Genomic DNA, 17071 nt, shown 5'->3' with positions numbered 1-17071 from the left:
TTATATAATAAAGGGAAACAAGTACCTGGATAAACAAAACTGGCAATGTATAGTTTATTGATACAACCATATGCACTATTGTGTTATGTTGCCATGCTACCAACTATGTTACGAATATATTAATTTTTATACTACGATCATAGCCAAACATTGTTACACATTTCCTTAATAAGTACAAATAATCAGGAGGTAAAATAAATCTAAGTAACAGTATTTAATAAATAAAATTTAGTTTCCTTCTCTGCAAGGATCACTAGCGATGTATGTTACTAATAAAAAATACAAAAAGGATTCGAAATTAAAAAATTGTTCTTCCTTGTACAATCGAAGATTAGAAAAATAGATGTAGAAATTAACTATGCACCTATAACGGTTAATTTAGTAAAGATATTCCCTCAAAGAGAAACTTTAACGTTTCTTTTTCAAGCGAGAAAATCAATTCGTGTATATGCACGCATCTGAACCGTAAAGTTTCTAGCATTCGTTGATACTTTTATTAGTATTATAAAATTCTCGATATGTTTCCTGTATTCCTACCGCATATATAAACCTCCAAAATAGTAAGATGTTTAATAGAAGAGCAGTAAAAGTACATTTTTTTTTCTTTTTCAAAAAATCAAGATCAATTCTGGACACGATACGTACATTTATAAGTAAATTTAATACTATATTTTAAACTTTGGAAACATACGGATTTTTTTATCGAAGTTTACCTTTACTCGTAGTTTTCTAAAATGAAAAATTCCTTAAAAGAAACATAGTTGGAAAAGGTCCTCATTTATTTTATACTTTTGCAATTAGAACGGGGAATCCTGTTAGTATCTTACAGTCCTTTCGTCTGATATTTATAGGCATTGCGTTTTACTAATTTATTGAGCACTGATATATTTCAAGATTTCTAATAACTTGATTGATAAATTACCCGATTCGGTTCACAATAAACATTGATTCATGATATTATCGTATTTGCCTGCTAAACATATGCAACTGTAAAAGAATCGCTAACAGTGGCGTGGCTCGAGCATGCGAAACACTTTCTCGCGGACTATTAAATTTCACGGCTACGTTAATCAACATGTTCGAGGTAAAGGAATGATCGCATCTCATTGTTAGCGCGAAGCAGAAGCAACAATTAACTTGACTAAGGAAGCTTGGCCATCGAGGGTTAGACGATCCGGTTTAGGGTGACGCGGTTCGTTGATCATCCTGCTAGTTCTTTCTGCTTAGACGCGGTTAAAATCTCTTTTTCATTCTGAGTAATGACTAAACATTTTTTTTTTATTTTCTAGACTATTTACAATCAATTCTCATTGAGAATTATAAGCAAATTCTTTTGGCGTGGAACAACTGTAACTTGGATTATAATAGTTTATAGTGTGTTTGATTCTAGTTGAATCTAATGCTTCAATCTAAAGGGTATTTTGACCAAGGGTAATTGACCATCGGGGTTATGTATTCTAGCTGATCGTTATTGGTACCGATGTGATGATTACAAGAGGTTACAGGTAATAACGGCAATCGGACAAACGAGATGTCGATGACAATGAATTTAGGTTCGATACGAATCCACGGCCAATGGGATGACGAATCCGATGTGATACACGATCCTGGTGTGACTCAACGTACAAGTAGGACTTCTCTCAATAACTCTCTCAATCACTAACTCAATAACTAACGTAATAATTAACTCGCAGTCCAAATGGAACTGCCCTTATATAGTCCTCTCCCCATCTCCCGGGTCAATCTTTGTTTTTAAGGAGAGCTGCATAATTATTCCATACCTCTGTTATTACACGTCCTTCCCGTGACCGTGGCTACGTTCGGTGACTCGTTATGTCACTTCAGGCTCAAGCCCATCGTCATAAACCTTGCGTACCCATACAACTATTTCTTAGTTTTATTACTTAAGTGTAACTATAGTAAAAGTCTGGACTAGGGTATTGCAGTTTTCCCAAACATTCCTTGTCCTTTCATCTCCGACATATATATTGTTAAATATATCCAAGTGACTCTTCAGCACCTATCACGACCTATCCACCTCACTTACTTTTAAAAAGATAATGTATATTTATCTGTATATATATTAAAACAAAATGATTTTTATATATCCCTTTTTTTAAGGAGGAAGAGAGAAACAGAAGAGAGGAGGAAAAGGATAAGGGAATCCAAATATAACAGATACTACAGAAATATAACCAAAGATGAGATACCAAAGTACTTGGAAGGGAGGATGAAGTGGAAGGACAGGAAAATTATAGCCAGATTCAGGTGTGCAAACGAGACCAAAGCGAGGGAACACTGGAAAGAGGAGGAAGAAAAAAGGTGCAGACTATGTGGAAGGGAACAAGAGGACCTGATACATGTAATAGAAGAATGTGAAATAACGGGAGGACCAAAAGACATGGAAAAAACACTGAATGAGACTGGAGAAGGGCTAATGGAATTAAAAGCAATAATAGAGAAGAGAAGGGCAAGGGCAATACAAGACGGGGAGGAAAGACAAGAAGGTAGCACAGCAAGGAGGCAAAAGACCAAAGTGACAATAATGTGTAGTCATAAATTGCAATAGTTTGTAGTCATTAGTTTTAGCGACTAGAGGTAAGAATATGCCAAGGAGTACAATACAATAAATGTAAGAAAAGTTTGTCCAAAGCCGAAAGGCACAGACTAAAATAAATAATAATAATAATAATAATATCTCTTTCTTTATTACACATAAGAAAATCAAATATTGTATCAAGTAGATTAAAATATTTGTATTTAACGCATTAACGTTCATATTATATGCTACATCTATTCGTGCACAAGATAAATGCGAGTTATTTAGTTTTTAATAAATACATTTACTATCTGACTCATAAATGTAAAATATAAGTCAAATTATGTTTTCATATGCGAATGAAATATAACTATTATATAAACAGTATTATACACCTCACTTCTGTATTTTATCATTAATAAAAGATAAACATACATTTTACCGTGTAATTCTAAATTATAGAGAGTAGCTATTTCATACGAAATTTCAATAAAATTCACAACTTATGTACCGATGTAACATATAAACGTCAAAAACTTTCTGTGTCGTTTGTTAAAAAGTAGCTCCTAACCGCGTTCCTCGTCCCATCGACGTCTCGTTTTCCTGGTGCATTCCGTGTCAGTTGTTCGCGAAGAGGTCGCGCTTGGATATTCAATTAGAGACGTAATGCACAAGCATACAAGTGAAGTCGTCGACGACGATTGCAATTTTAAATATTCAAGCGGCAAATTACTCAGATTTCTGTTTTACGATTTTACAAATCGTAATTATATTTTATTACAAGAATCTGACGATTATAAGCTATTAAATAATATGACATTATTCTACTTGAAGTTGTTATTATAGCCTTGTTACTACGATATACTTCAAAAAATAATTTCAAAAAATATATTGAATTTTATAAATTACACATATAAAACATACAATGATACTGGATTTAAAATCTACCAAACACTGTATCAAAAATAACAAGGTCATCCAACAAAGCAGAGCCAAAATTGTAGAATAACAACTGTTAGATCGAAATAACATTTTATTACATACATATTAGACATTAAGAAATATTCAATACCCGAAGATTCTTAAATATTCACTTCAAATATCATTATAAAAATATAATACTCATCTCAAGTCATAAGTGATAAAAGTAAAGAATGTACATCAACAATCAATACAGGAGAAACTATATAATTTTCGCGGTATAAATAATATCATGTATTTAATTAGTAATTTATGAGAATTTTCTATCGGACTTGCTATTGGATTTCTATATAACTTGCATTTGATAAAAGAGTAATGATCCAATGGCCTCAATGGCGAATCTAGAAACCTTTCTTGTGAGGGAGACAGGTGAAATGTGTTTTTACATGATGTATATTATACATATTTTTGTATATAAATACATTTTTAAATATTCTTTTACAAGAAATTTATTTATGATTTATATCTTAATATCTCATTTCATGTTGTACCCTAGATAATTAAATTCACATTAATCAGAGACTAGAAACTCGAGTCTGGACAGATATAACAAACTGTAAATCTATAAAGTCATCATCAAATCCATTTATACATATGAACTGCACATTTGGGGCATAATTCCCAAGTTGAATATTTAAAAAATTGAAAATCTCTGATCTATCGTTACCTTTTTTAAACGTAGTGATTTTGTGAGATTTGACGATATAAGAAAAGCATTGCAAATTCCCTCGGTTGAAGAGGAAATTGTAAATCGTACTAAAGCACATTTAAACGAAATAAACAATTACACGAGCGTATTTATTAAAAATTGCTGCTCAGATATGCTCAAAATATTTAAAAGGAACATCCGACTGATCCACTCATGCCCAAGCAATAGTATACCGCACATAAACATACACAATATTTAATCTACTCTAATGGTTGTGGATAAATGTACTGAAATTATCACTATATTGAAAATAAAATTCATTACAAAAATATAATTAATGGTATTAGACAATTAGAAACATTTAAAATTGATATAAAAAAAGAAACATTAACTATGTACCGAATAAGCTTTTCAGAATATTTTTATATTTTATCATTCTTGGGTAGGAGACAATCGCCCCTGATGACCCAATAATGGTGAATACTTTAAACATTTGACAAAAACTTTTAATTGTTTAATATAAATCGAATGTTTATTCGTTCATTGTAGATATCTTTACCTTAGATTACACAGTATGCTCTGTATATCATAAATCAACATATATGTCACACATATATGAAGTAATGTTATCTTTACAATCCTAAAAAAATCAATTTCAAACTATACAACATTAAGAAGATTTCAAAAATAAATCGTTTGCAATGTGAAGATTTTGTAATTTCAATAACGGAAAAGACAGTAATTACTTTTTTAATTTAGAAATGTGATACAATTAGTTCTTAAAGGCTCTAGAAACCACCGATTAATGAAATAATTTATAATTTCATACTTTTCGTCAATTCTGCAGGATACAAAAATTATTTTTCACTTTATAATTCAAAGGTCATATTTTCAAGAATTTTAACTAATACTATATAACGATAAACGTAACAGTGCCCATTCGTTATACTTCCACTGCTAAAATCCTTCTTCTAATCGTTTTTGGAATATATAAAATGAAAAATCTATTTGATCAAAAATTTTTACGCGCGACTATATGCTTCCCTGGTGTTCAGCTTAGGATTAGAAGGTCACTATATATACTGGAAGTAACGATACACTTTTATATAAAACACGTGACTGAAATTCGTAAGGGTGTCCGAGCATCCATTCGCGGAACTAGGTGACTCGCTGTCAACGCGTGCTTTAGTAGGGCACTTTCAGCATCACGATAACCGACGAATTGCGTAGGACCAGATTTGGTAGAGGCGGAAATTTGGTGCGACGAAAGCTAGCGGTGTCGAGTCACTTGTTAGTAACATCGCCTTCCTGACCCACATACCACGACCGCCATACAAACGTAATGCCACATACATATGTAGGTATGCATTTACGAGGATATACAGATATAGAAGCGCACGTCGTATACGAGAAGCCACCATCGTTCGAGGATAAGGTCCTCGTTCACGTTTCTGATCATTCTGACATGCGAAGCTATGGCTATCGATGTCGTGCTTTAACCACCACTGACATTCTTTCGCAATTAAACGTGCGATACTTACATTACAGACAGATTTTTCGTCTTATAGTTGAACTTTACTTATGTGAATTCCATTTACTTGAACGAAATTGTAGTTATTATTATTATTATTATTATTATTATTATTTATTTTAGTCCGTGCCTTTTGGCTTTGGACGAACTTTCGGTTTACATTTCTTACATTTATTATATTGCACTCCTTGGCATATTCCTATCTCTAGTCGCTAAACTAATGACTACAAACTATTGCAACTTATGACTACACATTATTGTCCTTTGGTCTTTTGCCTCCTTGCTGTGCTACCTTCTTGTCCTTCCTCTCCGTCTTGTATTGCCCTTGCCCTTCTCTTCTCTATTATTGCTTTTAATTCCGTTAGTCCTTCTCCAGTCTCATTCAGTGTTTTTTCCATGTCTTTTGGTCCTCCCGTTATTTCGCATTCTTCTATCACATGTCTCAGGTCCTCTTCTTCCCTTCCGCATAATCTGCACCTGAGATTTTAGTTAATGTCCGATTAAATTCCGTTGATTGGTTCTACTTACCTGTACGTGAACTCTTATATGAATGAAAAATATAGGCCATAAGAAGAATTAGTAATTTCTTATGATGAAAGAAAAATTGTATAAACTGCTTGTTCCTCACGCTGACGGATACATGTAGACGAAGTTCTGCTATATATCCTAAAAACAATATCAAGAGAATTTTAATTAATACAATGCACTTCCCAACTGTGCTAAGATGGTTTTTCTAAATTGATATGAAGATTATTAACATTATTTGAAGCAGTGAAATTTAAAATCAGGACATATACCAACGTGTTATTAAAAGAAGAAATGTGCACCATATTATTAAGATTAATAGATAATTTGCATGTATAGTTTGATAGCTCAATATACTGTTACCACAAGTCTACTAAAGCAGCCGGCTACTTATTGACAGATAAAGATTTTATGACTTCCAGAAGCAAAGAAATAGCCTTTCTTTAATTTAAGAATGTTGTAATCAAAATTTTAAAAATCTAACACTGATAAAACAATTTCATAATTTTCATGATTTTGACAAGATATGCTGTTATGCTTGTTATATCGCGAATTTGTATATTGATAAGTTTCAGTACTAGGTGCTGAATAATATAGTACAATAGAATAGAACGTAGAGGTACAAGCTAATAAAAAGTGCTTCCTTCAAATGGCAGCATGACTGGTCTAATACCATAACAATTACATATCACAAGTATTAGAGGAAGAAGTAGAATTCTCTGGCCTGAGCTCTATATTTATGCAATCTACCTAAGGATAATTATAAGAAATGGTTAAAAAAAGAAAGTTCTTTCTGAAGATCGTTGAATTTTCCTTCGAAGTCGATGATTGTGAGAAAGAAGATTCATATAATGAACATGCAGAGAATATATCGTGGGAAGTGAATTGTATACAAATCGTGACCCATTATGATATAGTGATTCGCAGTAATATTTTTATGCAAAATACAATATATTTGTGAAACAATTTAGACGAAAGAAAAATTTTGTGGAAATTCAATTCGCAATTACGCAGGTTTTTCATTTGTATTAAAATAAAACTGATGCATAGAAACTTGACACGATAATAATTTAGGACGAACGCTTGACTTAATCTCCTTTGAGTTACATCAAAATTAATTTGATAAAGAAATAGTTTTTACGTTTATAAAAACTATAAATTTTTACCGTTGGATAATTTAATAAGTCTCAAAATAACAAAATATAGATATACAACGATCTACTTTATTATTAAAGTGGATTAAATATTTGTAATAATCTTAAAACATAAATATATGAAATGCTGACAATGAGAATCATAATGATGTAAATCAATTCACTACTATTCTTCATAAATTAGTGTTCTACGTTTATTACAATAAGAATTTCATTACGTCTTTTCAAATCATGAAAACGCATCACGACAGAGAATAAGATTATTACTTATACTTAATGATGAAATTTTTATAATACCCAATTGGACGGTGCTTTGAAATACATGATTAAATTCGAACTTTCAAAACCTTGGCTTCCATCGTATATGATTTCCAGCCCACTGCACGAATCATGATCTTTCACCATCTTAGTAGAGTAACATACATCTTGCATGATTTCCTGTAAAACAAATCATTATAATTGTTAACTACATGAAAATTGATACACTTTTCCATCCTCTACATTTTATATCAAATACTAACTAATTAAAGAGAGTACTTCAAAAGAGGTACATAAAAGATTTAAACGTATCAAACTTGTCCATTTCAAGGGATAAAAAGAAAGGCATGAATGTTTCCCAATTTAGTCATCATTTATAGCTTCCACAGATCAATGAATAAGCAGCAGGAGGTTCTTCGACTATGTAAAAGTAAGGTCATCGACCGAATAGACGTCTAATCTGACCGAATCAAGTTTCTCCGTTAGTCGTCTTCCGTGACTATATATCGATGGCATCGGTTTCTTTCATGCATACGAATTCGATGACCACATCCTAAAATTTTTGAACTGTCGAATAAGTATCCATCCATTACGTGATCCTTCCTCTCTTCAATTTTTCCTCTCTGGAAGTCAAAGCGATAGAAGCTTCAGAATTTATTTTACATGTTCTCACCAGTTTTATACTATCTTTCTATTTTACTTATCTTAGTTATTTTATATATAATTAATACTTTACGTGTGTCAATTTTCGTTTTGTCCTTTTGTTTTTTAAGTATATCTTTTTGTACTTACGATTGGTCTGCTATCTTAAAGAAGAAAAATATTCGTGTTCTCCTAATGTAAAGAAGTGACAAACAATTACATTTGTATTAATGAAAATAGTAAGTTTTATCAATTTTTTAACAGGATATCTTAGGGTATTGCAGGTGATAATACACACATTTTGTAGGTATAAAACACACAGTTTGTAGTACTTTCTATAACACAGTTTGTAAAGTACTAATAACCTTCCTTATGTCAATAAACTTGCTTCTGATTTATATTTTACATGAAGCTGAATAAATTAAAACATTATCTGCCCCCAATTAAGATATTATTGAAGCTATTATGGTTAGGTACGTATGATTCAACCATGATGATACCAGTTAAAGGTTACAGGATACAGCGTGTTCCACGAACTCTCTTCGCTTGAATAAATATTCGAATAAATATTGAGAAAGTCTTCGTTGTTTCAGACAATACGCGAAAATATTTCTTAAAAATGTTATAGAATTTAAAGAAATACATAATATGGAAGTAGCGGTTTCTTGACGAGTTGATGCGCAGAGGAGATACCAAGATCACTTTTGTTCGTTTAAATGGAATCCTTTCTTTTCTTATAAAAAAAAATACGTTGATCGATCCATCTCAGCATTCTCTCCAAAAGGTATTACCTTATCTGTATCAGAAAACTATTAGTTCGACGAATATCTGAACTTTAATCTGTCATATTTAACGTATTAAAAATGAATCAGATGTACTGGTTAATCGATAGAAAATCTAAATTAAGCATAATGAATAAACTAAATATATACAAAACAATAATCAAACCGATCTTGACATACGGAGTCCCACTATGGGGTATGGTAGCAATGAGTCACATAAATAAAATAGAAACAGAGCAAGCAAAAATCTCAAGGACAATAGTTAACGCTCCATGGTACGTGAGAAATGAAGACACACGAAAAGATTAAAAAATTCCAACAGTCAAAGAGGAAATCGCCAGATATGCAAAAAAGTATAAAGAAAGACTCGCAACACATCCAAATCAGCTGCTTGCTGAAACGAATAAAACAATAATAGAAAGAAGACTGAAGAAGAAGCATCCTGCAGACCTCACAATATAACAATAAACAATCTAGAAGATGGAGTCCCGCTGGGGGTAACCATCCACATGCTATATTTTACCAAATATGTAAGTTATAATATTTTATTATGTCCTTCTGGACAAATTGTAAAATTTAAATAAATAATAAATAAAAAAAATATATTTAACGTATAAAAGGCACAAGGATACATGCGTCCCTAAAAAGTGTCACATTGTCAATCCTGTGCTAGATGAACATCAAAATTGTCAAAGGAGTATTCCAGGGGCTAAGAATGGAAAATTTCAAAAATAAAAATCGAGTTCCTAGATAATATATAATAATCACTGTTCCCTTGAGTCTATTCTTTTATCACTGACAACATTATATATGTATTTACGTAAGTTTCCAAACAATGTTTTGCTTCTCCCGAAAAACTTGTTCGAGTTGTGTCGCTTTTAAAATACACTATGTACGATATAATATTCAATATATAATATATATGTATAATATTAATATATTGATGTAATATTAAATAATATTAAATGTTATATATAATGAAATATAATAATAAAATTAAATATTAAATGGTAATTAAAACAATGTAATATTCAAGAACTATATATAAAATATACTGTATATGAAAAGTTTAAAGCTTATAAGATACCGAATGATTTTCTATTTTCTTCTTTATAGTATTACAGCAAAACATGTGTATATTGTTTGGATATATACAACGCATTTCCATAGAATAGTCGCATAGTTGTGTTACCCACAGCAGTAGCGTGACCCCGATTTAAGCACCTGCAAAGATTCCTCGAGGCACTCGATGTTCATGGAAAGTCAAAAGAGTAAGAAGATCCTAGATACGAATATAGTTATACATATTGTTTCCCGTTCACATGTGCAACATGTATGCGTATCATTTTCTCACAATTTCTAGCTTTCCTGGCCCATTATCTGTTGCTCTTGTGCAATTTTGATTAATTAATTGCATGATCAATTAGCATTTAATTATTCCAGCCGGCCAAATTTCGTAAGTGGCTAAGAAGCCTCGTGCACATGGCAAATAAAAGAAATTTCTTTTCTGGAAGAAGTTACATCTTCCTGCTCTACTTATCTTGGATTAAAAACTACTAAGAAATAATTTTACGATCAGATACTGTGAGTTCTGAAATTTTAAGACAAACCATTTCAAGTAGATAAAATGAAAACTGTTGTTGAAATAACTCGAATTCGAATTTTCACACTTCTGATATTTTAATTAGAAAAATCGATTAAAAAGCATTAAGATGCTTGTGTCTGTGGAAGTGATTAATTTAAAAAATATTTTTAAGGCAAGGAAGATATAAATACAAAAATACTGCTTCGCAACTTTCAAATTGTAATACATTATCAAATTGTATTTTATCATTAAAAGTATGGAACAACATTTAAATAAGGATAAATAAAATGTATTAGTTATATGCAATGTAATTAAAATAAAATAACGATAAACAATTATAAAACCAACAATGTACAAAATCGTACATATTTATGATCAAACAACAAACACATTAGCCTGATCTAATAATGAAATACAATACAAGCTTATGAAGTACTAGTAGTAAATAGTAGTAGCTAATAACTCGCAGATGTTAGCTACTCTAAGTAAATTAATTAAAAAAGAAATAATAAAACTTAGTAATATTTTCCAATATAAATTCAGTTTAATGAAGATCTTGATATTTTCCAACCAGTTAACATGTATGCATTACTATAACGATAACAACAAAAGATTTCATATATCTGTCGCTCACATTTTTACTCTAAAAAACTTGTGTCTGTTTTACATACAATACTATTATTCTATCTCACTCGATATTAATAATAGAAAAATGCTCCTAACTTATATTTCCTATTATTTACTAATTCCAATGCAATTTACATATAAACTCTCGAGTAAATAAATTTTGCTTATGAGGAATACAATATTTACATAAATATATTTATTGAGGGGACAGCTCGACTATCCGAATAGTATTATGATTTCTTTTGCACATTTCACAGTTTATTGGAGTATTATCAGGTATTCTATATATACATATATATAATTATATAAATATACATATGAAAGATATATTTATATACTGACATATATTATATATTATGGCATTACATATATATTTATATACTGACATATATTATATATTATGGCATTACATATATATTTATATACTGATACATATTATATATTATAGCATTACATATATATTTATATACTGACATATATTATATATTATGGCATTACATATATATTTATATACTGATACATATTATATATTATGGCATTACATATATATTTATATACTGATACATATTATATATTATGGCATTACATATATATTTATATACTGATACATATTATATATTATAGCATTACATATATATTTATATACTGACATATATATTATGGCATTACATATATATTTATATACTGATACATATTATATATTATGGCATTACATATATATTTATATACTGACATATATTATATAGTATGACATTACATATATATTTATATACTGATATATATTATATAGTATGACAATACATATATATTTATATTATATATTATGTATTATGTATAATATACATACATGTAGGTTGTGTATATATACTAAAATGGTGCAATAAATATACCTACCACTATAAATAAATCTATTTATCAAATATATCTATTTTGAAGCTTCTTAGGAATTTGCAAATGTATCATACATATCTGTTGATTTATGCGTTTAATGTTTTCTGCGCAAATTTAATTTTTTACCAAAAGTAACATCTCGACGTTGATTTAATTTGACACTGGAACAAGCAACATGTTGGAATACCTTCAGCTATTTTAAAAGTAGTACCACAATTAACGTGTTTGCAAGATTAATAGCAGCTGGAGAACGTCCACACATTCTCGCTTTCGACCTGTCACGCGAGGACAAACTGTCCCCTTTATGTTTGGTCGAGATTGTACCATTATTTCCGCCTTCCTTCGTTTCCACAAATTCAACGATCATCCGTCTGTTTTATTTCTTTCTGCAATCGTCAGCCTTTCGAAATTTTCGTCTTGTCCGGCGGGCATCGGTCAATTGCGACATGAAACTGATGTTATGCATCATCACAACAACGCGTACACACAAATTTTGTAACACTTTGTATCACTTAGACTTCTTGTTGACTAATTGAAACTGTTATTTTGCTTTCGCTGCGCGCGAAAGAATACAATTTTGTCGCGTCTACTTATTTACGTATCTTTCTCCTTCTGTTAATATGCTTACTACATATGTTATTCTTTCTGTAATTATAATATTGTAATTCAAAATTCTGAACAATTACGTTCAATAAATGACGAATGGTAACGCGATACTAGCTATGTAAATATTAACTAATTAACACATAATATATAATATACATATATTTCTCATCTATTTATCAATTATATTACATACTAAAATTATATTATTTTAGAATATTTTATTTATCAAATATTCGAAGGTATTGAATTTTCCTACAAATATATGAAAAACCATATTCTGTTAATCCTTGATTAAGAAGAGAAATTAAGTACGTCTAAGTCCAACAGTATTTTTTACCTTAAGAATTTAAGAATTCTGTCTACATTGTTTTATTTCTTCTTTAGAAAATATAATCTATATTTCCTTTCATAAATAATAATGAGAAGTAAAGTACGTTTTTTATTTATAATGCTGTATATTGTACGTTTTATTAAGAATTATAAAGGAATCTTAATTATTCTCTTTAACCTATGATTCATTAATTATTTCGTTGTATTTATAACTTGTAGTGTCCAATATGGCATTTTTTAATCGATCAAACCACTATAATATATGATTCCCTAGTTACTTTCATCGTGATAATCCGCATTAAACATTATTATTATATCAATCACATGATTTGGAAAAATGTAAACATAGATAAATAATGAAAATATATCGAAATACATATAACAATCGTATTATAAAATAACTATTAAAATCGAATCACACTTCCAACATCTATATATTAATATTATACATATATTTAATGTAGTATATATTTTATTATGTTATATATAAATCAAATATGTTTGTTTCTTTTTTCGTGTATAAATTTATAATCATGATATAGCTCAATAAAGATTATTTACGTATAAATTTTAAGTAACGTTTAATTACAAAAAAATAACAAAAGAACAGCAAATAGTACGTTTATCTAAACAATAAGCCAATATTAATTGTAAATACGACTAATTGTAAGAGTAATTATTTTAAAATGAAGATAAACGACCGAAAGTTTATCTATCTTACTTCCTTTTCGTAAATTTTATAATTGCGAAGTTTAAATTAAAATCAAAAAAGGAAGTACACACAGTATGTAAGTATGTTTAACACGTGAAAAAAAACAAAGCAGTGAAAAGGTCAAGTTTCTATTATAACATGCTTTCTCTCATAATTAAGGTAGAGAACATGTATTTAGTAGAATCACTGAAAATCCTCATTAAAAGCCAAATTATCATTTCGACCCCATTAAAGAAGAAGCGGACTTTTATTATAATTAAAACAACACTTTGCGATAACTCTCAAGAACTGGTTCTTCATTTTGATGTCTCTCCATTCCATTAAAAACTTTCGTTTACTATTTTGCCAAATGAACGAGTTACAAACCGCCAAACTAAATCGATTGTCACCGATGTTTCCGTATTTTGCGAACTTCGTTTTCTTCACGTAATTTTTACAAATACAGCTTTGTCGACATACTTACACAGCATTTTTTTATAAACATCTTGCGTTGTAAATATTTTGCAATGCCTAAACGACCAACCATTGCGATAAAACTACACAAACTTGAATGCATTCTTTAAAATATTATATTTTTTACATTATTCTTTTATTAAGATCTAATCTTTTAATTACACTATAATGTATAATGCAAAATTGTGTTATTCTAAATAGTGACAGCTCTTTCTAATTTTTCCATGTTGTTTCTTCATGCACGCTTCTTCGGCACTCATTTAAATGTAAACTTTTATGTCTGAACGCATTCCTTAAAACGAAACTTTGAACCATATTTACGTATTTGGACGTAAAAATTAAACGTACATATTTCACTATTTATTACAATGACAAAACTATTGCTATTTATAAAAAATTTCTTCATAAATGGTATTATAATTTAAATAATTTTATAAATAGTATAATTAAAGAACAATAATCCTGAACTCTTCTAAAAATGTAAGTTTTACTTTTAAATTATTATTATTATTAAAATGAAACTGAAAGTGATAATTAATTTACCAATAATCTTCTTCTGTATTTAATCAAGTACTAATGCATGTTGACTGCATTATAACGATATACTATAATATATATATATATACATATAGCATGTATACACTCTTTTATTTCAAGTTAATAATAAGATTTATTCAACATAAACTTATTTTCTAACTTTTCTTACTTTAAATTGAAGATTACTCAGCGAACATCTTATAATCTCTTTTCTCATCTAAATTCTCCAAGTAATTGCTGCCATCAATATTGTCATAACATTAAATTTTACTCTTTCTCCTTCTCTGGTCTCCTTCTAATTATAATATGTATCACTTTCTTCCTTTTAAATTACGCAATATAATGTCTACATGCATATGGTTTCTGTTACTTCTTAACTTTCTTCGTATCCGCGGTTAATAGTAGCGACGATAAAGTACCGTTCATACCTGTACTTCCTTCCCTATTATTTTCTTCTATTTTCCTTATTGACATCCCGTTTTTTTCGTTTATTAGTTTCATTAACGTTACATTCTTCCGTCGACCTCAGCCCGTTTCCTTTCTCTGCGCAGAAACTGCAATAGCACGTTTTTTATCCTTAACTCTCGATTATTCTCTTTGTTATAATGCAACATTTCTATTTTTATGTGTTTCTTTAAATGTTTCCGTTCCTTTCTGTACCATCGAATACTCAGATGACAATTCATTGAACCCAATCAATCTACTTCTCTGAGGCTTTTTACTTTCTCTCGAGCTGTCCATCCCTCGAACTTTCTAACCAGTTCTATAATGTTGTCAATTGTTTCATATCTAGTTGAGTGTATTTTAAATCTTTTATTTACTTATCTAATAATTATTTTAATATATTTTTTATTTATTTTTATTTATTATTTATTTATTTAAGATACCTTTCAGCTATTTATTTAATTATGTAATACATAAAATATTATAGTAATAGTAATAATGATATTTAATGTTCTGTGGAATGCATGTCTGCTACACGGAGTTTATTTGGCATACGTCACTCAACTGTAGCTCTGAACGTTTCCTTGTGATATCATCATGAGGGAGATTGTGCCGCTACTGAGATAAGTTTGCCACAAAATTTTCCCTGATCCCAATTTACATATGCATAGTTTTCGCTCTCTTCAAATGACAGATCAAACACGCGAGATCTCTATCGGAGCGTAAAAATTGCATCTTGTCCAAAGGCGCGATAAGCTTGAGAAAATGAGGTCGAACTAGATCACCCAACGAAGGTCTTAGCCACTACTTATTTCGCTTGTTTGCCGGAGAAAGCTACGCAAATTTGCTAAACGTGTGACTCATGTAAAATCGTTCATGCAAAATACTTAATTCTGTGTCATAGCTACATCCGGTGCAATGTGGCCAGAAAAATGATTTAGTCACCTTCTCCCTAGGTTTCAATTTTTATGTATACGTATATCGTTTCCTTGACAATTCGCTAACTATTTCTATTTATTTAATTTTCTATACTATGATATGATTAATCAATAGTATTATAGCTATGATTATTCAATTTCAATTATGCCTGCCCAGAAGCCTTTATTTATCTATAAGGACACATAATTTGTATGTAATAAAGTTTAAAATTTTTGATAAATATTCCTTAGAAGTTTAACGAAATGAGAAAAGATTTATATATAAGCTAGAGTAATTAGTCAATTTTGAGGAATATGTATTTACCGAAAATAGCATCGACCTTTTTGTATGTTACACGTTGTTAAAATATTAAGGACATGACCAGTTCCACGTATTATCCACGGAAGTTCAAAGCGAGTTGCACTAACGGTCCTCCACCTGTTATTTCTATGGTATAGTCTATTTCAGTGTCCTGTAACAAATGTTGTATAAAGGATTTATAGAAAACAACAGTTGCGTATTATATAAATTTAAGCGAATAGTAAAACAAATTCATCAAATAAAATACTATTGTTTATAATTACTGTTTGAAAACTAAGAAACTTTATTTTTAATATCTCATTTAATAATGTCTTCAAAATTTGCAAAAATATATATCAAAGTGGATATTAACTAATTAATGTAAAGATATGTTTCAAGAATTGCTATTATTGATTAAAAATTCATTAAATCTGCTGACTTCTTAAAACATACATGATTAAATATTTATCAACTAGCCGTGTAGTCGAAATGCAAGATGTTTACTATAAAATTAGTATAGAGCGTGAATAGTAATCATAAATATAAAATTAACGCTAAAAATAGTTCTAGGAAATATTATGGCTTATTATGTCATTATGATTTATTA

General features: G+C 29.7%; 1 long non-coding RNA gene across 1 annotated transcript; it reads right to left on the bottom strand.

The window, feature by feature from the left end:
- Positions 1-6234: 6234 nt before the first annotated feature.
- On the bottom strand, positions 6235-7975 carry LOC122568895. The gene is made up of 3 exons (XR_006317254.1): positions 7901-7975; positions 7727-7817; positions 6235-6366 (listed from the first exon to the last, which is right to left on the bottom strand). It is a non-coding gene; the product is annotated as an uncharacterized LOC122568895 (long non-coding RNA).
- Positions 7976-17071: the final 9096 nt, after the last annotated feature.

Source organism: Bombus pyrosoma, linkage group LG7, assembly GCF_014825855.1.
Source record: "Bombus pyrosoma isolate SC7728 linkage group LG7, ASM1482585v1, whole genome shotgun sequence".
NCBI classification, from domain to species: Eukaryota; Metazoa; Arthropoda; class Insecta; order Hymenoptera; family Apidae; genus Bombus; species Bombus pyrosoma.
Note: the sequence above shows the minus strand (reverse complement) of the source record. Positions and strands in the feature narration are given on the sequence as shown.